The sequence below is a fragment of the Dipteris shenzhenensis genome, chromosome 33, assembly GCF_047967505.1.
Source record: "Dipteris shenzhenensis isolate YYH24624 ecotype China chromosome 33, Dip_SZ_1.0, whole genome shotgun sequence".
NCBI classification, from domain to species: Eukaryota; Viridiplantae; Streptophyta; class Polypodiopsida; order Gleicheniales; family Dipteridaceae; genus Dipteris; species Dipteris shenzhenensis.
This window is the reverse complement of record NC_141628.1, coordinates 40,960,434-40,973,128: the sequence shown is the minus strand read 5'-3', so window position 1 is coordinate 40,973,128 and position 12,695 is coordinate 40,960,434. Positions and strand designations below refer to the sequence as shown.

Here is a 12,695-nt window from a genome sequence, read left to right as displayed (position 1 = left end):
ACTCTCCCCCTCCATCTGACCTTAGGCATTTTACTTGCAGGCTTGTTTCTTTTTCAACCATAGCTTTAAAAGCTTTGAAATTCCCAAACACTTCACTTTTCTTTTTCATAAAATACACCCAAACTTTTCTACTGTAGTCATCAATAAAAGTGACAAAATAATGACAGCCTTCAATAGATGCAGCTTTAGTAGTCCACACATCAGAGTGGATTAATTGGCAATGGCTTCTTACTCTCTTGAACATGTCTAGGAAATGGTTTCCTTGCCTTTTTTCCAAATTGACAGGCTTCACATACCTTATGCATTTCTACAACCTTGAATTTAGGCAATCTTGCAACAATATTTTGGGCTTGCATTGATTTAAGTCACTGTACATTAACATGACCAATGCGTTTATGCCAGATATCAATATCTACAACTACACCATTCCCATGTGCAAACATTGCTGCACTCAATTCAAGCATGTCCACATCCAACGTAAACATCCTGCCCTTCTTCTTTCCTTTTGCTATCAAGCGACCGTGAATTTTCATATCCTCAACAAAGCATCCATGAGGATTAAATCTGACCTGCAATCCCTGCTCAACCATTTGACCAATAGAAACCAGGTTCTTGGTGATATTCGGGACATGAAATACATTAGACAGGTATTTCTTTTTCCCATCCTGCATAAACAAAGGAATTTTACCAATCTGCACAATAGGATGTGTAGTATCATCACCAGTCTCCACAAATCTTGGTCTTTCCATTTTCCTTGCATCCTGCATCCATTCTGCATGACTTGTCATGTGGTTTGATGCACTTGAGTCAACATACCACACATCATTGCTTTCTTCTGCACTTGTCATAGAATTGGTCATGTGCTACACCATAAACAGATTCCATAAGCAGATGCTGATTTCTGTCATCATCTTGTCTACTAGAAGATGCATAATTCCCTTGTTGCAATTTTCCATTCATGATGTCATTCTGCTTTTTATAGTAGTCTTTAGCCATATGACCCATTTTACCATAGTAGTAGCATTCAACATTGTTGTTTGCATTTTGGCCTCTCTGCCATCCACTATGACCTCTTTGGCTCTCCCTGCCTCTAGAGTTACCATGTCCTCCTCCATACGACTAGTTTTCTTGAGTTTGCTGCATATTTTGATTTCTACCATGGCCTCCAGATCGGCTTGCTCTACCTCTGCCTCTACCTCTTCCAGCATTTGAGTAGAAGACAGTTTCTTTTGAAGTTCCTCCTGAAGAAGATGCACCACCATTTCTCTTCTCTTTAGAAATTAGAAGAGCAAACAACTCCTCAAAATCAGGAAATTTTTCATGGATGCCAATGGATGTTCGAAACCATGCATAATCCTTTCCTAGACCATTCAAGATCATAGAAACTAAATCATCATCTTCCACTGGTATCCCAATGGAAGCAAGTGCATCTGCAATTTTATTCACCTTCATGTGGTAGTCATTGATGCTCATATTTTCTCTCTGCACATTGTGCAACTCCTGCTTGAGTTGCATTTTCCTGGCTTGTGTATTTGTGCTATACATTTTTGCCAAAGTATCCCATGCCTCCTTTGGTGTACTTGCATCCTGAATATGCACAATCATAGAATCTAAAATACTGATAGACAACCAGTATATAACTTTTCTGGCTCTCTCATGCCATCCTTTAAATGCCTTCATTTCCTATTGATTGGGAACATTAGGAAGAACTGGTTCTTCTTCATTTCCTGTAATGAACTCCCAATAGCCTTTTCCCATAAGGAAATTCATCATTCTAAACTTCCATGCTTGGAAGTTCTTCTTGTCAAGCTTTTCAGTGACAATCTGTAAAAGAGAATCAGACGCCATTACAAAACACTACAAAATATTCTGTCACTACAAAAAAACACAACTTCTGCCTCATAAGGGCAAATATGCAAAATTGACGAAAAAAGTATTTGACCACATAGTCACTTCCTAGTGACAATTTTGCATAAACAAGCAATAAGGATGATTCTATAACTCCCAATATCTCTATGCATAGGCATAAGATGCAATTTCTGTGGCAACTTGTAGAGCAGTGGTTGCACAACAAAAATAGGGCCTTTTTCTCAGTGCTTGTGGAGAACTTCCACCTCCAACATAGGCCCCGAAATGGCCTCAAATCAGAAAAATAAAGTCACTGTGGGCATATACTACCCTCTCACCACACCGCGAAGGGCATCTCAATCTGAGACAATGCACTCTTGCACTTTTCGACTGTGCTACCTGTAGAGATTTGCTCCCAAACTTGAAAAAGGAAAGCAACATTGGTTCTCTTACTAGGACACCTCGAACTTGGTTTGCTTTCTTGAGCTCCTTACCATGAACCAGGCTCTGATACCATGTGAAGATAGTGGGAGAGAAGGAAGGAGTCTACTTGCGGCTTTCTCACATACACAATGGGAGAATACACACAAAGGTGGAGGCTAAAAACATTTTTCCTCTTCTTAGTTGTGAAAGCCAAAAGAAGTCTACTACAAAGAAATAGAAGAACCCTATATGTGGGTCTCAAACTAAACTCAGCTAACTAAGGTGGCATACTAACTGAGCCACGAACTAGAGTACATAAGGATAGCTATCATCCAGCTATTATTCATGGGTGGTGTACCAACCGCATCTACAGTTAACAAGTCGGTGACATAAATGCACAACAGTCACCCTGGCATATCACGAGTTGGAGCTTGATATCTCAACAAATACAAACTCACATCACAAAGCACATAGCATTTTGTGCACAAGGTACTAACTCAATGTCTATTAATTCTTTCACAAAACAAATTGAAACATAATGTTTTGCAAATCGAATCTAACCAAATAGTGTCCAAATATAAATCAGTGTAGGTACAAATGTTTTAGCTGAGCATTTGTGTCTGCAACTCTAATTGACAAGATCACCCAGATTCACTAAGGGTTGTCTATGCAATAAAGTTGAATCAAGTTGGCTAAGAATGCCCTTGCAGCATTGGTAGTGATTCCCCTTTCCTTGCATCCAAGAACGACAGCAAAGCGTTTTGCCTCACTATCTTGCCCCATTTTGGCAATTTTTCCTAGCATGCATTTTTCCTCTTCATTCAATGTAACATGTTGAGCATGCACCATACTTCTTGTAGTAGGACAAGTCCCTCTCACTCTAGTTTTGGTTAAAGGCGAAGCAATACCTTTCTCTATGTCTTTTTTTGAACTACAAGTAGACATATGAGATTCGACATTCATCCTTTCGTGCACTTCTTTGTTTTTTTCTTTGAATTCAAGGATCACTGGTTGAAAATAATAGAACATATCATGCCCTTCGACAATCAAAGCTTGACCAAATCTGTTAGAAGAGATGGCACTGCACACATCTACTACATCATCTAGCATCTATAGGTATGGCAATAACTCACGAAGAAAAATAGAATCACCACAATCTATATCAAATTTTGTAGGGAAAATGCAATTTTCTGCTGGATTAACACAACCCGTGTAAGGCGAAACATCAATGAACACTGTTCTTGCTGGTTTGCATTCCTCTTTGAAACAACACCACACTCTCACTAATGGTTTAAACTCTGCTTCCACATTCATCCTATCTGATGGAATGATTCTACTCTTTGTATTCTTGTGGCATGCCATCGCACCCCAAACCATGAAGAAATGTAACTTTCTGCTAACATGATGCTTCAAAGTTTCCAGCATGTGTTGCACCATGCCCTTTTCTCCTTAGTGGACCAAATGCCAACATGGCAGTGATCGAGCAACCATTGTAGAAACTTTAGACACCTAGGACAAAGAACAAGCCAGTGCTTCCCATTGTGCAAGATCATATGTTTGTTTGACTTTGAAAAACAACGCTCAAGCAATAACCCTTTCAAATCTATTATCACTGCTAGTCTTATTTTTGTTATCACCTCTTTTTACATTATCTCTGAGGGCGATATTATGTCTTCTCCTTTACCTTCTAAGATTTCTTCCTGCACCTTGGATTCATACAATGACATTGCATCTTCTCCTTTACCTTCTAAGCTTGCATCCACATTTGTCAATGGAACATTAAATCCAGACATTGCATCCTTGACATTTTCAATCAACATGTTGAGCTTGGAACTTGCATGCCAATGTTCAAATTAGGCACATAACGAATCATTGGATCAGGTGTCACATATACAGGCAATGCTTCTAGTGATGTGAAATTGAGATGGCCAAGATCGTTGATAAACAAGGAAATGAAATTCATAACTAGAAACAAACTGAAGATTGAGTTGGAAAACCAAATTGTCAAACTTTAGATTGTGTGCTCTCAATGAAATTTGTTTGTGTGAAAGCATTCATGTTTTTATTTTTCAAAACAAAATTGGATTACTAAAAAAAAGAAAGCATTCATGTTCATATGCATAGTATACCCCCTAAAGTTGTTGAATCTATACCCTTTCAAGTTATTTTAATCCCCAAAGCTACATATCCTTACAATGCCAAAAACCTTTGCATAATAGATAGAGTGGAGTACAACATTATCTAGCATTGCTCGAGTGTTCCCACTAAGAAAAGATTTGGCCAAGAGACCAAAACATATTTGAGCATTCATATGAAGTGAATAAGGATAGAAACAACAATTTACACTAATTCATTCATCACGAAACATATTCAAGAATACATATGTTCATGTTTGAATTATGGAAATGAGATAGAAGAAATTTCCAAGTAATATTAAAACATCCTTGGAATGAAATTAATACATCATATGGAGAATATAGCAAGATAACATATGGAAAACATGAATAACATATAAAAGGACAATTTCAAGGACCTGTTGCTTTCTCTTCTGTTTCCCAAAACTTTGAAGCGTGTTTTTGTAAATGCTGATGCTAGTCTTCATCGAAGGGTTGAAGCTCTTTTTGTCTTGGTATGGTATCAATTTCTTTATCCCCTCCACCTTCAGTTGTATCATCTTCTTTTGGTACCCCCTCTATTGCCAATATTGGTTCTTGCAAGCCAGCCCATTGTCGAATTTCATGATTACTGTAAGCATACGTGCAACAGATACTTTCCACCTTTGCCAACTCCTCATAAGTCTCAACAAGTGAAACAACATGCCTCTTACAAGAAAGAGACTCTATTGCAGCAAGCCCCTCAGAGAACAAGTCTAATACATACTCGTCTTCTCGACAGAAACCCATGATCATGTCTTTCATGATACTTGAATGTTTTCTTTTCAAGGACAATTCAATGTCAAATTCATCATCATCATCCTCGTCATCATCATCCTCGTCACGTGATTCTTCTGCACTACTTGATTTTTCATATTTTTCATCGACAACATATATTGATGGCTTACATTATGCATTGGTATAGCATTCAATATCGTTGAAATGCTTTTCCTTGCTTACCAGTACACAGGCAATGAAGCCATCCATAGATCTAGTGATAAATATATCTACAGTTTCAAAATTAAGGCAACCAAAGTGTATTTTATATTGTCCGCATGTCTTATTTAATGCATTCTTCAAACATGATATATGATCCATGGTCAAGAACACCACAAGAAGGAATTGCACTGGGGGAGAAGCGATTATCATCAAGCTTTTCAACAAACACTCAAAGTGATCCTCGTTTTGATTTCTACTTCTGCTTGGTCCTTACATTACATCCAAAAAAGCAACCCCTATTGCCATTGGCTCTTGGTACACATTATGTATAAATTCCATTCCCTCCATGTTTGAACCAACTGTGTAGAACCTCCAAGGCTGGGTGGAATTCGGTCCATGACTTGAACCTTCACTTTGTCCCATAATCCACCTCAGATACCCCTTTGTAGCATCAGGCAATGGTGGAGTTTCCTTGCCCTATTGAAGCTCCAATTTTAACCATGAGTCAGAGCAACCACAAATCCGATGATACAAATTTGGAGTAATTTTAAAATGTAATCTGCACTCATCCCAATTTTTTAACATTAAATAAGGCCGTTCTGCCGATATAAACATATAAAGTTCTTCTTCTAGTGCACCATCTCTCTTGATCTACATTGCTCATCCTTCAATATCAAGAATCATGGCATCAGTCTTTGTTTTAGTTATGACTACTCTACCTTCCTTAATGTCATTTTGAATTTGACCAATTTGATCATCACTCAATCCACGCAAGCATCTAAACATTGAGAATGTGGGTTGCCTACGGCATTTTACATCTTGTGAATATTTGCCTGCAATGTAATCCTCAAGCTGGATGGAGATCCAACCATCATAAATGGCATTGCTTGTGATTATCATATGTACATCATTCAATATCAAGAATCATGGCATCAATCTTTGTTTTAGTTATGACTACTCTACCTTCCTTAATGTCATTTTGAATTTGACCAATTTGATCATCACTCAATCCACGCAAGCATCTAAACATTGAGAATGTGGGTTGCCTACAGCATTTTACATCTTGTGAATATTTGCCTGCAATGTAATCCTCAAGCTGGATGGAGATCCAACCATCATAAATGGCGTTGCTTGTGATTATCATATGTACATCATTCGTGGCAAAGCTATTGCCCAATGTTACCTTGCCAGTGTCAATGAAAGCCTACAAAATATATGAATCCATTAGAATGCAATAATTAAGAAAACATTCTTGTAAAAAATGATTCATAATTAAAATATGTACTTACATCCCAATTCTCACGATCTGGATGTCCTTTTGCAAGCCCTTGTTGTGCTTTCTTGGGTTTGTTAAAGAGAATCCATTGTCCCCTCACCTGCTTAAGTATATCAATGTATGGAGATTGTCTCAAGATATTTTGAGACTCCAGATTTGCCATCTTTGATATTTCCACACAAAAGCATGCGGGACAATTCACTACAATCCTCGCCTGATGGGTGCGGTAGTAGTTCTTTCTTTGGGCCATGCTGTTATCATCATTAGATGTGAAAATTTTAGCAGCATATGCTGAATGTTGTCTAGATATTATCTAGTAGTGTCACTTGGTTAAATCCTTTTTATCTACTCTTTCTAGGGGCTACTTTGTTTCAAGATTGAAAGGCATTAAATCCGCTACAGCAGCAGGAGGCCTAGAGTTATAATTGAAGCCTGTAGCAAGCTTCTCCACATGCTCTTTATTCAACCCTCTATATACATAGCTTGGAGGAGCTTTTTGACATCTTGCAATTGGAATTGGAAATGTTGCATGCAACCCAAATGGGTAGTATTTTTCATATTCCACCAAGCCGTATTGTTTCTTTTGCACTTTTTTTCCTATGACCTTTCCACTTGGCTCCAATTCACTACCATTGCTTCTTTCCACCACTGCTAGCATACCCTCTGGAGGTGTTCCTTCCTTTGGTACATCAATTATAGTTAGCTTTCCTTTCTTTGCCCCTTTTCCACTACCACCTGGTGCTTGAACCGTAGTCGACTTTCCTTTCTTTGTTCCTTGCCCACTATCTTCCCCACTCTTGCGCTTCTTTAATGTTGCTAAAACTTTGTGATATAATTCAATGATTGTTGTCACTGTGTTGATTTCATTTCCATCAATTGATTCAACACTTATCCAGCCTCTTGAGTGCATGTTGTCATCTACAAACTTCATACGAGATGCTTCATAATCGCTAGGATCCAAAAGAAATTTCTTATTTTGATTTATAATGATTAACAATCCAATATCTCCATCTTTTCCAACCACATCTTCTGTGATTTGATGTACCGATCCAACACGAGTGTATGCACTTTTATTAGGTAACAAAACAAATAACTGAACTCGTGTCAACTGTGCTCCCTCAATACTGTGTATGTCAAAGTACCAAGGTATTCTAAGTTTTTCTCCAAATCCACTTACAACTGTCTCAACCTTCTTCACATTTGTGTCTTTCCTATAAAAAATCCAAGCAATATACAAACTATCATCTTTATAATCTTTAATGTTATACAAAACACATTATTGATAAACATATCTGAAATAGAATCGAGAATTAACAGCAGACATAGTGGTAGATTTGAGAAAGCACCAGGGTCTAGGGAGATTTGCCTGTGCGGCCAAATCTTATGGGCTTCTTTTAAAGCACCGGAAGGGGAGGTTTGGATGTGTGGCCAAATCTTATGGGCTTCTTTCAAAGCACCAAAGTTTGGGGAGATTTGGCCTTGTGGCCAGATCTTGTGGGCTTCTTTCAAAGCAGTAGGGTTTGGAGAGATTTGGCCGTGCAGCCAATCTTGCTAGCTTCTTTCAAATCATTCAAATCTTTCTAACTTCTTTTAAATCACTTGGGTCTAAGGAGATTTGGCCATGTGGCCAAATCTTGTTAGCTTCTTTCTAATCATGAGGGTCTATGGAGATTTGGCCATGTGGCCAAATCTTTTCAAAGCAGCAGGGTTTGGGGAGAGTTGGCCGTGCAGCCAAATCTTTTCAAAGCACTAAGGTTTGGGGAGATTTGGCTGCGATGCAAAATCTTTCTAGCTTTTTATAAATCATGAGGGTTTAGGGAGATTTGGCTATGCGGCCAAATCTTGCTAGCTTCTTTCTAATTAGGATGGTCTAGGGAGATTTGGCCATGCGGTTAAATCTTTTCAAAGCAATAAGGTTTGGGGAGTTTTAGCTATGCGGCCAAATCTTGCTAGCTTCTTTCTAATCATGAGTGTTTAGGGAGATGTGGCCAAATCTCTTTAAAGCAGCAAGGTTTAGGGAGATTTAGCTGTGGTGCCAAATCTTCCTAGCTTGTTTCAAATCACCAAGGTCTAGGGAGATTTGGCCGTGTGGCCAAATCTTGTATGTTTTGAAAGAAGCTAGGAAGATTTGGCCGCATGGCCAAATCTCCCCATTGAAAATTCAAAATTTAAATCTTAAGATTCAAATTCAAAATTCAAAATCTTAGATTCAAAATTTAAAATTCAAAATTCAAAATTGAAATTCTGAATCTTAGATACAAAATTCAAATTTCAAATTTCAAGATCTAAAAGTCAAATCATATACTAAAGACCTTACTTTCAAATCACACTTCAAGATTCGTACTTTTACAGAACTCTTGCTTTCAAATCGTGGTGTTTCGAAATGGAAAAGATGGAGAACATGCAAGAATCACGTACACTATCGATTTCTTTTGTATTCTTACTTGGATGATTGAGTAGCTATTGTTGTTCGTGAGCTTGTGCTCTTTGGATTTCAAGCAGGCAAGAAATTCTATTCGTTTCCTCGAAAAACCAATTCTCTTGTTGCATGCGGAGGAGTTTTGGGACCAGAGTTCTGGGCCACGGAGCATCACAGGTAGGTAGGAGCAAGGTAGGTTGGAAGAGGCTATGAGGTTTTGGTTCATAGGAAGGCAAGAGCAAGATAGGACAAAAGAGGCTACGGGAGGCAAGAGCATAATAGGGTGGAGGAGATTCCGAGCGGAAGAAGGAAGGGGTGGAGGATTTGATTCGCAAGAAGGGTGTTGAGATATCGAGCTCCACTCTTGATATGCCAGGGTGACCATTGTGCATTTATGTCACCGACTTATTAGCTGCAGATGCGGTTGGTACACCGCCCATGAACAATAGCTGGATGATAGCTATCCTTATGTACTCTAGTTCGTGGCTCAATTAGTATGCCACCTTAGTTAGCTGAGTTTGGTTTGAGACCCACATATAGGGCTCTTCTATTTCTCTGTACTAGAGTTCTTTTGGTTTTCACAACTAAGAAGAGGAAAACTATTTTCAGCCTCCACCTTTGTGTGTATTCCCCCATTGTGTATGTGAGAAAGCTGCAAGTGAGATTCCTTCCTTCTCTCCCACTATCTTCACATGGTATCAGAGTCTGGTTCATGGTAAGGAGCTCAAGAAAGCAAACCAAGTCGCGGTGTCCTAGTAAGAGGACTAGTGTTGCTTTCCTTTTTCGAATTTGGGAGCAAATCTCTGTAGGTCGCACAGCCGGAAAGTGCAAGAGTGCATTGTCTCAGATTGAGACGCCCTTCGTAGTGTGGCGAGAGGGTAATATATGCTACAGGAAGAGACGAAGCCCTTGGTGACTTTATTTTTTTGATTCAAGGCCATTTCGGGGCCTATTTTTGAGGCGAAAGTTCTCCGCAAGCACTGAGAAAAAGGCCCTGCTTTTGCTGTGCGACCACTGCTTTGTAGGTTGGTGAAAAGTTACCATAAAAATTGCATCGTATGCCTGTGCGCAGAGATATTGGGAGTTATAGAATCATCCTTATTGCCTGTTCATGGAAAATCGTCACTTTTCTTAATTTTGCAGATTGGCCCGTGTGAGGTAGAAGCTGTGGTTTTTGCAGTGACAGAATATTTTGCAGTGTTCTATAATGGCATATGATTCTCTTTCATAGATTGTCATTGAAAAGCTTGACAAGAACAACTTCCAAGCATGGAAGTTTAGAATGACGAATTTCCTTATGGGAAAATTAGAGATGTTGTTTTTTATGAGATGAGTAGCTGGTATAAACCAGTAAATGTGATTGATGATGTAGATGCACAAAATGGTAATGCTGCACAGAATTCACAGCAGCAATCACAAAATATTAGTGGACCTATAGTGTCCTCTAGCAGTGGTTCACATACTTCGCCATGGACAGGCAGATTGAGATCAGGAGAATCTCCTCAAAGCAATGGAAATAATGGTATGCAGGTATCACGAAAAGGAAAACAGAAGGTAGATCAGCCCATGTTTGATGTGAATGCAGGTCACTCTTATGTGGATGGTGAATCCAGTGGCTCAGGATAGAGCATTGATGATGAGTTGGGTATTCCTTTAGTTGTTACACCTAGAGTAAGGAAGACCAGGGATGTTTTGAGAGCGCCTGGAAGTGAGCCTACTTTGCGTAGGTCTACCAAGGTATCCTGTGGATAGGCTGAAATATGATGGATTTACAGTGACTCACTATGCCTATATGGTCAAAGTGATACAGGAACCGGAACCCACTTCTTTTGAGCAAGCCATGGCAAAAGAAAAATGGGAGAAAGCCATGGATGAAGAAATGGATGCCTTGGAAGCAAACACTACATGGGAATTGGTGCCTTTGCCTAAGGACAAGAATGCAATTGGCTGTAAGTGGGTTTATAAGGTGAAGCACAATGCAGATGGTTCTATGAACAGATACAAGGCAAGATTAGTTGTCAAGGGGTATGCACAGACATATGGCATTGATTATGAAGAAACATTCAGTCTAGTTGCAAGGATGACAACCGTAAGAGCAGTCATTGCTATGGCTGCATCAAAGGGATGGTCTTTACATCAAATGGATGTAAAGAATGCCTTCTTGCATGGTGATTTGCAAGAAGCTTTTAAAGTAAAAGTATGATTTTAAAGTGTAATAGCATGAATCATGAAAAGCATGTACGATGTTTTTGAAAGTAGGATCTCTAGATTTGAATTTCAAGTTTTGAAACTTGAAACTTGAAATTTGAATTTTGAAATTTCAAATTTGAATTTTAAATTTTAAAATTTGAATTTTGAATTTTAAAATCTGAATTTTCAATTTTTAAATTTAACGTTTGAAGATTTGGCCATGTGGCCAAATCTTCCTACTGATTTGAAAGAAGCTAGCAATATTTGGAAGCACGGCAAAATTTTCCCAAACCCTGGTGCTTTGAAAGATTTGGCCACACGGCCAAATCTCCCAGAACCTAGTGATTTGAAAGAAGCATGCAAGATTTGGTTGCACAGCCAAAACTCCCCATACCCTAGTGCTTTGAAAGAAGCCTACAAGATTTGGCCACATGACCAAATCTCCCCAAGTTTGAAAGAATGCCACAACCAAATCTTCTCAATGCTTTGAAAGAAGTCACCAAGGTCTCGAAGGATTTGGCCATGCATCTAAATCTTGCTAGCTTCTTTGAAAGCACCAAGATCTAAGTAGATTTGGCCATGTGTCTTAGGAGATTTGGCCATGTGGCCAAATCTTGTTGGCTCCTTTCAAAGCACCAAGGTATGGGGAGATTTGACCATGTGGCCAAATCTTGTGGGCTTCTTTGAAAGCACCAGGGTATGTGGAGATTTGGCTTATTTCAAACCACCAGGGTCTAAGTAGAATTGGTTGTGTGGATAAATCTTGATGGTTTCTTGAAAGCACCAGTGTCTCGGGATGTTTGGTTGTGTGGACAATTCTTGCTATCTCCCTTTCAAAGCACCATGGTCTGTGAAGATTTGGCCATGTAGCCAGATTTTGCTGGCTAAAATTCAAAGCACCAAGGTTTAGGAAGATTTGGTCGTGCAATGAAATCTTGTAAAGCATTTTCATCCTAAGTCACACCATCAGATATCAATATTGAACTATAACAAATTCTATGTATGCAGGTGCCACATTGAAAGTGGGGGTTAAAGTCAACTTGCTTGTCAGTGGAAAGATTGTTGCCATTGGGACAATATTCTCTACATCACATGATGAATGTGCCAAGGTGTGCCCTTGGGAGAAAACAATGTATCAGTGGTGATCGATATTTGTATGGATGAAAGTGCACTTCTTCCATTTCCTACAATAGATGCATTCTTAGTCTATGAGGATTTGGGTAGCGTTGTTCATTGGAAAGCACAATCAATGAGTTGTGTGGACAATGTCAATGGAGCTATTGTACCAATGAATGATATAACATCATATACCATTGATGTTGAACCTCTATGTGAATATGATGAGTTTTCCATTTGAGAATCATGGAAGGACAAGAAAGTTTTAATATGGGATGAGCAAAAATCCAAGAGCATTACTGAGGGTGTAGTTTTGTATGTCTACCCATTT

At 38.9% G+C, this 12,695-nt stretch overlaps 1 pseudogene; it reads right to left on the bottom strand.

The window, feature by feature from the left end:
• Positions 1-6,023: 6,023 nt before the first annotated feature.
• LOC147880113 (uncharacterized) lies at positions 6,024-7,570 on the bottom strand (annotated as a pseudogene).
• Positions 7,571-12,695: the final 5,125 nt, after the last annotated feature.